At 34.6% G+C, this 13,872-nt stretch overlaps 1 protein-coding gene across 3 annotated transcripts in view; it reads right to left on the bottom strand.

Moving 5' to 3' along the window:
- The window catches only part of Eya1 (EYA transcriptional coactivator and phosphatase 1), a 419,270-nt gene that overhangs the window by 174,106 nt on the left and 231,292 nt on the right, over nucleotides 1-13,872 (bottom strand). The window lies entirely within an intron of this gene.

Genomic DNA, 13,872 nt, shown 5'->3' with positions numbered 1-13,872 from the left:
GGGACAGCTAGGCTCCGAGGGACGGCGCCCGGGCGCTGCTGCAGGCTCCGGCTGCCGAGCGACTGAGCCAAAACCCTTTCCCGAGGAAGAAACCCGCCACAGTGGACGGCAACAGGAAGGCTTACAGTCGGAAGTGGCACTGGAGAGTTTCTACCTCGCCCCAAACTCGGAGCCATCAGCTCCCACCGTTCTGTTTGGGAAAAGCTTTGCGCCCTGCGCGCTTTCCCCACCGAACTGCAGCCGCAGATAGCATCTGAGAACCCTAGACAAAGAAACAGCAGAATCTCATCCCTTGATTTGTTTGCGCAGCCTTGTAGGTCTGCCCATGAAGCCTCGGGGCTTTTTTTGTTTTTGCAACGCAAACCACAGTTATTCTCTTGTCCTAACGTTATTGGTTTAAATGCAACAATTGAAAGGAGCACTGCTCTGTCTGACTCAACCTTGCTGCTTTAAAAAAAAATTATTATGTAAATGAACGCGCCCCATGCTATCTGAATAAACAGCTGTGTGAGAATAACTTCTGTGACACAGCACACACATCCTCCTGCTGCAGTAGCTCCCAATTAAAATCTTTGGGGACTAGTTACACGTTATAATTTTACACTTTTCCAAAACGTTTTTCAGCCCCTGAAACTCGAGGAATCCATACTTTTCAGATTTTTTTTCGACTGTACCTACCCACGAACAAGTTTGGGGAAGATAAAAGTAGAAGGGCTGTTCCCATTAAGTGAAGAAAGAAAAAGCCAACGTGTAAGCTATTATCAATCCAACAATGAAAGCCTCCTGCCTGAGGCTTCTGCAGCAGCAGTTTCTAGGATGGCAAGTCCTCACTGAATGATTCTTAGGATACGAACCAGATAATATTTCAGTGTTAATATTTTTAAATGATTTTGGGGAAAAAAATCATTCCACCAAGAATCCTTTCTTTACAGCCTATTCTTTTTAAGCAGCCTAACTAAACTCAGTACCTGTATCTATACCTGATCAATTACACTGGCCTAGAGATTTGAGCTTCGTTAAGACCTCATATTTTATGCAGATAAACGACTTCACTTATAATATCAATGACTTAACCATTATATTGATTTCAAATGTTTAAAGAAGGCATCGTTTATGTGGACTGATTATACTTTACTTTGTCAGCCTTATACATACAAATGTTTATTTTGATACTATTCACTGATCAGAACTAACTTTGTCCTCTAAAATAAAACTGTTGTCCATCTTGGATTTTCTTAAAACTCTTTAGTCATTATCAATACTGTTAATCTATTTATTTGATCTTTTTATTTTGAAAAATCCCCTTTCTTAAGCTTGGTATAAAAAAACTTTAAAAAATCACAATAACTGGCTAAATGATCTTATAATACACTTCTAGGTCACCAACTAATAAAACAGAAAGTCTCACTTTTACATTGTTAATTTGTAAATGAAATAACCACTCCTATAGAAGCAAAACACTTTTAATGACCAAAATGCAAGGCAAGCTTTCTCCTTTCTCCTCCCTCATCCCTGAAGAGATGCCAATCTAAATTCCTCAGAAAAGAACGCCTTGTTAAATTTAAGAGACATCTTAAACTGCAGACTCACCTAGGATTTCATTTTGTATAGTACTAGCAAGGAATCATGGGCTAGGCATCTACCATATTTGGGAAGCTAGGTCGCTAAACAGTTGGTTGCTATTGGATCTGTTCATATATGCAGCAGAAATAGAATTATGTTACAACCTACTGTGCTCTCTCAGGCTGGAAGTATCAGTTATTCAATGTGCTGAAGTATATATGCAGAAAACAAAACATAGTCTGTAAAGGAGGCTGCTAGTGTTGTCAGATAAAAGGAATGTTACATTAATTCAATCTATGATATCAAACACCCACACAATAACTGATTTTGCAATCAGATTTATTACTAAGCCCCATAAAATATAAAATTTGAGGTGTTGGTAAAGAATGATACCTTATTTGAAACTCTACATGCATCTCTTTTACCCATGCATCCCATAGTGTTAAAATTATTTTAGACATACAAAGTTAAATGTTATTTTTCTGATCCATGAGAGATTATATTGGCAAATTGAGAATACATAAACTATGTGAAGTCAAAACAGCAGAAATATTGGGTAAAGTACATAATCTTTACATACAAATTACTTGTCAACATCACAGTAAAATGGCTATTACATGGACTTTTATATTGAAATTAAAATTTTATTTATATAACCAAACAAAATACCACTGAAAAAACCATGCATGTAATTATAAAGAAAATTATGAAAAGCATGATGAATTTAATGTGACCACTAATTGGCATGATGTAGTTCATGCTTCATAAGTATTCAACAAAGTTTAGTAACTGGCTAAAAGTATATCCATGTGCATGTTTACCACTTTTAAATAGTTTCCTTTTTCTAAAGCAAAACTAGACATTAAGCAGTCATATTTATCTATAAATTTTGTCTGATTACATTTCTATATACAAATATATAATAATTACTATTATATATACCTTAAACAAAAAATAAGTTACTCTATGATTTAAACATTAAGAAGGCCCAGCTTGTAGTGTATTGTTAACTTCCTATTTTAAAAATTTTGCCAAGTATAATTACATAATTTAACCATATACTCTTAGGATTCAAACTGTCTCCTAAGTGAAATCATACAGATTACAAAAGCTTGTAGGAAAATTTGCTGAATATTTACCATTATTAGGGAAAAGCATTACTATCTGATATTTGCTGCAAAACTCACAACACACATTTACTTGCATAAGAGTTTAGAATTTTTTCAATATTTTTCCCAAAATAAAACACAAATGTACATATAATTTTATCTGGAAAAGAAAAACACTTGAAATATTCAAGTGTAAAGAAATGTTTGAATACCCTCAATGAGATACAAAGATCTTTCATACACTCTATCTCCAAGCAGGTTTATCTGATAAAGCCAGCTGTTGTTTGGATATGTGCCCAGATATATACAAGAAGATATAATTTTGATAGAAATTTTCAGTGCTTTTAGGTTAGCATAGTGTTTTAAATAAGGGCACGATCACAAAAATAAACAAATGTCCTTAATTAAATTTTTTTAAAAGACAAGGACAGATATAAGGGACTCATTAGAGCAATTCAAATGGTAACTTGGAACTTTTCTAAAACTACATGTAAACAATTGATTAATCAAATTAAACATAATGACTAAATACTGAGAAAACAAGGGATAAAATATGGTGTCTCTCTTTTCTATTCCAGGAAAAACAAAATTCTTGAATGATTGTGGTTTTCAGTAAAAGATGTATTTTCCTTCTTTTCATCTTTACCTCAAAATATTTTCAGTAGTAAGCATGCATCCTATGGCCTGGTCCAACAGTTATTTGCTGCATAGATAATTCCTATAAAATAATTATTTCTCAAAAGAAAAGGTAGAGTAAGTTGAAAAATACAACTAGAACTTAAAGACCAATGCATTGTCTCCAAATGCAAAATTCTACTTAGTATTTCTCTCACACTAGTAAAATCAATATCTGGAAATATGTAATATTTTGCACTGATAACTGTTCAACGTAGAACAGTATTCCAAAAGTGTCCTTCGGTTTCTTGATTATTTCATTTTCTTGTGGTCCACACCATGGCACATTTCTTTGTGGAACCTTTGGAACCATGTCCAGATGACCAGGATTATAATGCTGGCTGGCATTTGGAGTGGCCACTTCCATGACCTGTGCTTTCCTCACTGGCATGAGACCTACAATGAAGGTCCTGCTCCTGGTATGCTTCTGCTGAAACGCAACCAAGTAAAACATCCTTTATTTATTTTAAAATTGATACTAAATCCAACAAATTAAATGTCTACTGGTATTTTGTTAAAGGCTTTCCATTCAAACCCTGACTTGAATAGCTTTTAACAGTAAATTTAAGCAGGCAATTACTAACTATTAACTGTACCATGGAAATTATTTTCATAAATATTACAGTCTTTATACCAACAATATGAAAATAAAGCCTATTTCCCAACTTCCTAATATAAGCACAATTGCTATTACACACGAATCATAGCCATTTATTTATGTAGGTTGGAAAACTTGTTAACCTATGCAGTAATGATTGCCTATAGGATGTTTTTTTAAAGAATTATTATTCTTAATAGAAATCTTGAGCACCACTGCTTGACACTAATAATGATGGCAAAGGCAACGGCAGACTTCAGAAAAGAGCATGAAGTGATATAGGTGCTTTAAGAAAAGTATGACACGAGAAGTTTTCTACTTTTAAATCAACTGGTTTTGCAAAATGGCAAGCAGAGTTAGTTTTTCCTCTTTATATACAAATATGTAAGAAATTGGTCTTCAGTGTGTGTTTCATCTCAGCAATAAGCCACTTTACCTTCTCCCACTGTAAAGTAGATTTCAGTTGACATGAAGCCACCTAGAAAACCCAAGTTGTCTGCTCTTCAACATATTTTTTTTTCTATGAACTATGGGTAAAACCAACCTTGTCAGCACCTCCCATAACATGTAAGAAGATCTGAAAATGTGCTTTGTGCTGTCGTTTTCCTGACAGCTGAGTTCACAGTTTTTAAATTTTTCAGAAAGAATGGTTTGAGAAGGGAAGGGAATTAGCATTTATTAAGTGCTTACTATGTGCAAGGTACTGTTCTAGGCATTGCCCATTTCCATAAATGTTGTTTTTTAAAATATGCATATTTTACTATTTGTTCTTGAATAGGTCTCAGATTTTACCCATCAAAGTCACCTTGAAACAGTAGATAGAGCAATGGGACATTAATGGCTTCTGGTTTTATCATCATATTGGAGCAAAGTGAAGTCCAATGAAGTTACTAAGTCCAGAAGGATGTATGATATATTGAAATGATATATACTGATATGTATCAGATATAGACATATAAAAATTATCTAGTTATGTATTGATACATATCAAACTAAAATTTATCAACATGGAAAGGCATGATCACTATATAATATCTGACTATTCATACATACATATTGTAAGATAGTTCACAGGTTCAAAAATAAAAGTATATTAAATGGTCAACAGAAAATAAGGTGAGGTATTCTTAAACTTGAAATTATCAAGCTAGGGTGCATTTTTTCTCGTTATTTATTAAATAAGATGAATTATTTTCCTAAAGTAAGGATTAGAAATATTCCCAACTTTCTCATTATACTAAAAATGACAGCCTAGTTTCTGAGTTTGCAACAAGCAATTATATGGGTAACTTGTTTCACAGTTAGATCAGTTTCTTCCCTTTTGCTTCCCTTAATTTCACTCATCCAGAGTGATATGCTATGATCTTAATTGCCACTACATGATAAGCGTGTGATATGTTCACTGAGGAAATAATTATATTTAAACCACACTCCTCCAAGTTTCTGGATGCATTTGGAGGTTGAATTTGAGTCTTCAGAATCACGAAACTCTATTATTGTTACAAAGAAATTGCTGGGGGGGGGGTCCCAAAGCCTAATAACCTATAGAATTCTTTTTCTTCCTCCAAGCAACATTAACTCCCCCGCCCTAGTTTCCCAAATTGGGAAAAAAGGGTAACCTCTAAAGTTGTTTTAGACAGAAGGTCACAATTCAAAGGACTTGTAACTTAATCCAGTGCACTGCAATCACACTGCTGTTGGAAACCCAACCAAAAGCACTATTATTTGAGATGTTTTTATTAAGCAGCATCAATAGATATACAACCTGGAGGTTTCTCTCTATTGTAAAGTTTTGCTAGATTCATACGTGCAGGTGATCATGTTGCCTTGAGGCCTTGCTATTTCAGTATGCTGTGGCACGAAGAAACAAGGTAGATTTGAAATTACACACTAAGAAAAACAATACCTTCAGTTTGTTCAAATACTTAAAAAGACAGTACCTTTTTGGGACCAATGCATAAATAAGATTATACATTTCAGTCTTTGGATACTCATAATTAAGAAGAATGCTTACTTTAGGTGGTTTCATATTGAGGAGGTATTACAATGATTATTTACATTTGTGGTTCAAGTTCTTTAAAAAAAAAAATCTAAGCCTGGAAGAATCCCCTACCCCTTTCAGGGATTCTGTTTTAACTTCATCAATGATCTGATTTACCTGATTTGTAGAGGAAAGCAAAGTCAAGGATATGGGCTTTTCTGAGTTCCTACATTTAAAATGTATAAGATTCTTAAAAACAATGCTCTGGTTGATAGGGAATTATGGGTTAGTGGCTTGTTTTTTTAATCAATACAAGGAAAAACAAATAGTTTACCAAGAGGTCAGAGTGCTGGTGGAGCCCTCTCCTGCCTGATTCTCACTGACAAGCCCTGCTGAAAGATCCGCAGAGGCCCCATTAGCTCTGGCCTCCTGGGATGGCTGTTCACTTTCCTTCCTGTCCTTGCTTGTAAGGACAATCCTCCCCCACCAGCCAGTGGATGGAGAGGGCTAGGAGAGGGTGAAGGAGGGACAGGACAGTAACAAAGCAGGGCAAGAAAGAAGTTATTCATGGCAAGAGTCAGAAAACTACTCAAGGATCCTAGGCCTTTTCAAAGACTCAGCATTTGACTTAGACATTCTAAGGGAAAATGATAATATTTGTACACATGCAGATTTTGTATATTTTTAAATGACATTACCATTTTTGGTATTCCTGTCTTGTTTGTGAGGAATTGCACTGATAAGTTCAAAATTGAAAACAAATATGGATGGTTTGGTGCCCCACCAATAAAGTAAATCATGAATAATTAGTGAAGACTGTTAAAGAGAAGAAACTATAACTCGGCATTATTTAGAATTTACCCAACTCCTACCTGTTACTAGCCTACAAATTCCCAATATATGAAAAAGAATAAAAATAATGTTAATGAGATGTTGTACATTAACATTTTTCTGAAGCAGCATATCACAACCTTTATTTCCTATTTCTTTTTTTTTTTGTATTTGTGGACTTGATGTCTATTCCTATTTCAATCTGTTCTTTTCCTTGAATGTGTAGAATTACTACCACCAAGAGTACTTACTACACTAAATGCGCTAGAGATTTAAGTGAGCTCTAATTATGGCTCTGGCATGAGTTTTCTCTGTTCTCTTTATTATCAGTTACTTATCCTCTCAACTTATAAACTGGATAACTACAACATGAATGCAAAGTTGGACCCATTCACCAAAGTGGCGCCAGAATGAAAATATTTATTTGTATGGTAAAGCTCATACAGACAGTAAAATAGTAAAAGAAAACTGCATTTCAAATCAACTTAATTAAATAACTGGGAAAAAAATGTCAAGGCCCTGGTGAGTTCTGGGGTTTAGCATGGCTTAATATACATGATAGGTGTTCCATAATGCTATTTAATTAACACATGTATGCTAAGCTAGGAAATGGAACATAGTTCTAGTTTTTGAAAGAAAAATAATTTTCCTTGCTTTCATTTCTTTCTTTATTTGTCCACACTGTTATATTTTTCTCCACTGGAAACTCTAAAGCTGAACTGGTTAAGGCATTCAGAATTCATTTAAGAACATAATTTAAATGCTTAAAGGAGAAAAATTGAGTCTTTGAAATTGTACTGAGTTTGCCATTGTGAAAATGGAATAATCAAACTCCAAGAAAATTAGGAAAGTAAAACAGACCTGAAATAACTGTACATTATGTTATGTATTTGAGTGAGACAATAAAATGGAATAAAAAGTTTAGGCTTAATTTTTTAAAAGCCTTCATATATTGTCTTTTATTAATAAACATCATAGTCTTCCCTAAGCACCTGTTATCCTAATACCTGTGCATATTTTCCTTATAAAAACTCGGCCAATAAATTCAAAAATGTAAGAATAAAATTGTAAAGGATCATGCAATAAAATGAAAGTATCTTGAAGGAAATTTTATATTTCCTACCTTTCAGAAATTCCTCTTGTATCCACAAAGCGTTCATTTTAAAATTTTGCAGCTTTTAGGCTATTCAGAAGTTTCATCAACTATGCCAGTTGTTCTGTCAGCCAGTAATCATTCACTCTAATTATTTATCATACTTCTAGTATATGCCAGGTACTGGGGACACAACATGAAGTAGTAAACAGGGCAGATGGACTTCCTGCCATTAAGAAAATTATGTTATCATGCACACACTGAAGAGTGAAAAGAAATGAAAAGGTGGCTGGCTGAACAAGGTATTTCTTTTGCTTTCTCTAGAAACTCCACTAAAGCAATAGAAAAGGGATTTTTTAAAAAGCATAAATAATTAAGCACAAAGATGGCAGCAATAAGAAAAAAAGTTACAAAATTTAAAAGTGAGAACACAAAAGCAAGAAGACCATTTGAAATAACTTTTCACATCTGAGAAAGCCAAACCCCAAACTGGCAGTAAGAAAAGCAGAAAAGTAAGCCAGCATATACCACCATCACCCAACCCCACCATATCTCCAGAATCAGTGATAGCAGGTAGTTCTGTAAGTGAAAGTCAAAATGAGGCTTAAAAATGGGGCTGGGATATAAGTCAGTGTAAGAAGCAGTTAGATGCCCTTTTGCAATTTACATGCCTAGCAGGACAAATAGACTGTGGACTGGAGGAGAGACCCTGGACTGTGTTAAGGGTCACCATGCCAGAAACAGACAGATTAAAAATCATTCTCATATTGAATGCTGGGACAGCTACTCCAGTCCCTTCCACCATAACCATTTCCCCATCAGACTTCCTAGAACTCAGTGGGCCAGATCTTTATCATCAAGGTGGGAATCTAATGTCACCTTCATGGAGAATTCTGACCAGTCCAAAAGAAAAGATCTAAGATACACCTGTGAGTCTCTCATGGAAAGGACTCAACCTACTCATCCAAAGTAGAAACCATGGTTAGCAAGTCCTTACATATCAGTCTTTAAAGTTCCCTATTCCTAGTTATGTGGCAATGAAAATGACAAAATTGATTTTTTTTAAAGAGAGGAACACTCAAAACAAAAAAGAGCACCTGTAAATAAAAAGTAAGCTAACAGAAATGTGAAATTCAGTAAGATTTGGAAAATAAAATTGATGCAATCTCTCAAAAAAAGAAAGCAAGAAAAGATGAAAAATAGGAGAGAAATATACATAAGAAATGAAGAGCAGAAGTGTTGGTGACCCAACATTCAAGTAACTGGGGCTTTAGAAAGAAAGCACAGAAAATTAAGGGCAAAATTTAGACAAATGACTCTAAAATGTTTTCTAGGACATAAATTTTCTGGTTGAAAGGTCTCAGTGAGTACCCAACAAAATGTATAAAGACAGACCTGCTCCAATGTCTATTGTTGAAAAAGTTCAGAACATTAGGATCAAAGCATAGGTTCTATAATCTCTGAAAAATTTTATTCTCTGAGAGAGAGAAAAAAACTGATCATGAACAAAGCAATGGCAATAAATTCAAATTTCTTACCTGGAAGATATATTTCTGATAGAGCAATGGCCTTAAGGAATTCCTTAAGGAAAAAATTCCCTACCTAGAATTTTAAACTTTATAATATCAAACTTTATAATAAATAAGAAAATTAAAATTAAGGATATTTTTAGACATGTGAATTTGAAACAATGCATTTCCCAAATATCCTTTCCCAGGAAGCTAATAGAAGGTATGTTTTATCAAACTTAGGGAGTACACTTTAAGAACTAGATCATCCAAATAGGAGAAAGATGAATATAATCCGTGGTGCTGATAGTACAGAGCAATTCTGAGGTGATGGCTAATGCACCAAATATAACAGTCCCAGGATAGAGTTTAAATTACCCCCAGGAAAGCTTTCATTAAGATGAATTAATAGAATGACTGATACATTTGAACATATAGTAAAGAGAGTTAACACGAAAGATCATGACAATGATTTATTAAAAGGAATAAGTAAACTGAATTCAATGACATAGCAGAAAGATCACACACCATAACCAAGTGAATTTATCCCTGGGATGCAAGTTGGTCTAACATTCCAAATCAATTATTATAATACACTACATTAACAGAAGGAAAGATTAAAAACTACACAATCATATCAATAAATACAGGGAGAGCATTTGACAAAGTTTAATATCCTTTCATTGTAAAAAACTCAACAAAATAGGGACAGAAAGAAATATTCTCAACACAAGAAAGTTCATTTATGAAAAACCTACAGCTAAACTTTCCTCTCTTTTATCCAACATAGTATTGTAAATACCAACAAGAACAATCAGGCAGGAGTAGGAAACAAAAGCCATTCAATTCAGAAGGCAGAAGTAAAATTATTCCTGCTTGCAGATGATAAAATTCTACATTTAGAAAACACTAAAGACTTGAAAAAAATAACTACAACTAATGAATGAATTCAATAAAGTAGGATACGAAATCAATGGAGAAAAATCAGCTGCATTTATTTGTACCAGTATTGATCCATCTTAGAAAGGAAAACAAGAAAATTCTATTTGCAGTAGCATCAAAAAGAGTGAACTACTTAGGAAGAAATTTAAATAAGTGAAACATCTATACACTTGAAACTTAAAACAATGATTAAAGAGATTTACACAAATAAAAGGATATTCTGTTTGTGAATTTCAAAAGTTAATATTTTTACAATGTCTATATTACCAAAGTTACCTATAAATTCAGTGTGATCCCTATCAAAATTCTAATTCCAGACCTAGAAAAAGCAATTATAAAGTTTATGTAGAACCACAAAAGACACTGGATAGACAAAATAATCTCAAGAAAGAAAACAAAGTTGAAACCATCACTTTTCTTGATTTCATTTATTATTATAAAGGCATAATAATCAAAGCAACACAGCTCTAACATAGAAACAGATTACACAGGCCATGGAACAGAGTAAAGTCATATAAACTCAAGCATTTATGGTCAACTAATTTTTTACAAGGCTGCCAAGAAGATCCACCAGGAAAAGAATGGCCTTTGGTGATGGCAAAACTAGATGTCGTCATGCAAAAGAATGAACTGGATCCTTATATTACACCATACACAGACAACAATTTAAAATGGATTAAAGACCTGAGTGTAAGATCTGGAATTACAATTGTCTTTGTTACTTTTCTCATTGCTAGGACAAAATACCTAACATCCACAAGTTAAAGGAAGAAAGGTTTATTTCAGCTCACAGTTTGTAGCAATTTCAGTCAATAGCTGGTTTCAAGGCAGAGTGACATAGGAGAGGGACATTGCAAAAGAGAAACAGTTCATGGCATGGCAGGCAGAAGGCAGCAAACAACAAGCAGAAGCAGCCTTCCTTCCTTCTCTTCTTTTTATTTGATCTAGGTTATAAGCCTATTGATTGGTGTCACTCACGCCCAGGATAGGGATTCCATTATCCACACCCAGAATGATGCCAATTCCAATCAGTGGTCTAATTTAATACCACACACCTTAATCCCAGTATCACATGCCCTCGATCCAGCCAGCTCCCAAAGGCCCCACCTATGAACACATGAGGCTTTGGGGACATATACAAGTCATACACAAAGGTTGCCTTTTCATTTTATTAATTGCTTCCCTTGCTGTGGAGAAGCTATTACTTTAATATAGTCCCACTCTATTTTTACTTTTGTTGCCTGTCTTTTGGTATTCTGTCCATAAAATGAGTTTTACTAGATATAATGGAAAATAAGCCTTACAAATGAAGATCTTGCCACTTGTGACAATATAAGCAGTGATGACAAACCTTTTAGAGCTTTCAATGAGAGCAAACAGCTGGTTGTGGCAGGTGTGCCATAGGTCTACCACCACTGATGAAAGTGTAAGAAATTATGATAAATGAAGTAAGACAGATACAGAAAGATATTACACGACCTTTACATGTAGAATATATTTTAAATTGAATATATAGAAACAGAGAGCAGAATGGTGTTTAGGGTAACCAAGGGAGAAGAAACAGGGAGGAAGTAGGTCAATCATTTCTCTATCTATCTATCTATTTATCTATCTATCTATCTATTTTAAAAAAAGGAATCAAGATGGAGTAATGCATTGTATAGGTGGAATAATGCAAACACCAAAAATTGATCAAAGATCAGGAGATACACATACTAGAAAGGCAGCAGAACTGATAGTTGTTGGCATGATTGATTGGGTGGAATAAGACAATAGACATATCTTCATTTTTCATAATGACAGGTTAGCAGATAACACTCCCAAATGGAATTGTCAACAAATAACACCATTAGAATATTCAGCTAATGTGTGGAGGTTGCCTGGGACTGCAGGTCCACCAACCCCCTGACTCCACACTGCAGGCCTCAGCAGAGGGAACAGTGAGAGGTGCAACCCTCTCATTCCATGCACCTCTGGTCTCCTGGCTAGGCTGATATCTGATTGAAACCACAGAGGCATGGGGAGTCATTAAGACTAGTGTTCTGAGCTCCAGCATTGATATTGATTTAATTCACATGGTTAAAGGTGAGAGATTAATAACTACCACCAGGTGTTATTTCTAAGCTGTGCTTGATGTGATTGTGTTGCTGATTATATTACTTGGGCTAAGGTGTTGTCATTGATTTGATTATCAGTTGTCCTTCCTGGTATAATAAAAATGAGATTGCCTCAGAGTCATTAAAGACTCAAAACCTAAAGACAACCTATAACAGGAAGATCAAAGTATTAACCCAGGAATTAAACCAAGGACAGTACCAACAACAAAAATAGAAATGAGAAGATATTCCAGCACGGCACAAGCACAGACACAGTCTGCCTATTCATCAAAGGCAAACTCTAGGAGAAGTGAGGTGGAAAAGTCTGATAATCAGCCACCTGGATACCCTGAACTGCTAACACAGAAATTAACAAAACAGGTAAATGAGGCTCTAGAAAAATTCAAAACAGAAATAATTTCTGAGATAACTACAGAGATGAGCAAAAGGAAAGACATGATTAGAGACTCTAGAACAGAAACAGATAAGAAAATACATGAGCTCAGGACCATGATAGAAATCATGAATGCCCAGCATAGGAAAGACAAGGAAACCATGAATGCCCAACATAGGAAAGAAATGGAATCCATGAAACAGATTCAATCAGATGTTCAAGAGATTAAAAAGTCTATTGAAAATGTACATAATAAGCTGCACCAGTCTGAAGACAGGATACCAGATATAGAAGACAGGATGGTGGTTAGTGACCATGAAAAGAAGGATCTCCTAAAAAAAGTAAGGGAAAATGAGAAATCAGTTCAACAGCTCCTAGATGATGCAAAGAAAATAATATAAGACTAATAGAAAAGTTCATGAAAAAGCAGGAGAAAGTACTTGTGACCTAAACAAACCGTTCACAGAATTAATGATGGAAAACTTCCAAAATAGAGCAAAATAATTTGACATACAGATCAGTGAGGCTTACAGGACTCCAATGAGCCATGATCACAAAAATCTTCACCTAGACATGTTATAATCAAGATCCCAAAAAACCCAACAGAAGCATAAAATACTACAAGCAGTTAGAGAAAAGAAACAAATCACATGCAAAGGAAAGCCCATCAGAATGACAGCAGACTTTTCAACACAAACCCTCCAGTCAAAGGAGAGCCTGGAGTGAAGTATTTTGAGTCCTAGAAGAAAACAAGCTCCAACCTAGACTGATGTATCCTGAAAAACTGTCTTTCAAAATTGATGGGGAAATAAGATACTTCCACGACAAAGAACACCTGAGAAACTTCACTAATACCAATTGAGCACTTCAAACAATTTTAAATAAGAAAAAGACAATGAAGATCACAACTCCATGAGGCCCAACAGAGCAAATCCAGCAGGCAAGGCAAGAAATTTAAGGGAGAGGGTGAAAAATTTTTAAGAGCCAACAAGAAAATAGCATGATGATGATAAGTCAATATATACATATACATATATATATACATATACATATATATATATATATACATATATATATATATA

This window comes from Fukomys damarensis, unplaced genomic scaffold, assembly GCF_012274545.1.
Source record: "Fukomys damarensis isolate Sample0158 unplaced genomic scaffold, DMR_v1.0_HiC HiC_scaffold_5, whole genome shotgun sequence".
Taxonomy (NCBI): domain Eukaryota; kingdom Metazoa; phylum Chordata; class Mammalia; order Rodentia; family Bathyergidae; genus Fukomys; species Fukomys damarensis.
The sequence above is the reverse complement of the archived record's forward strand: the minus strand, read 5'-3'. Positions and strand labels throughout refer to the sequence as shown.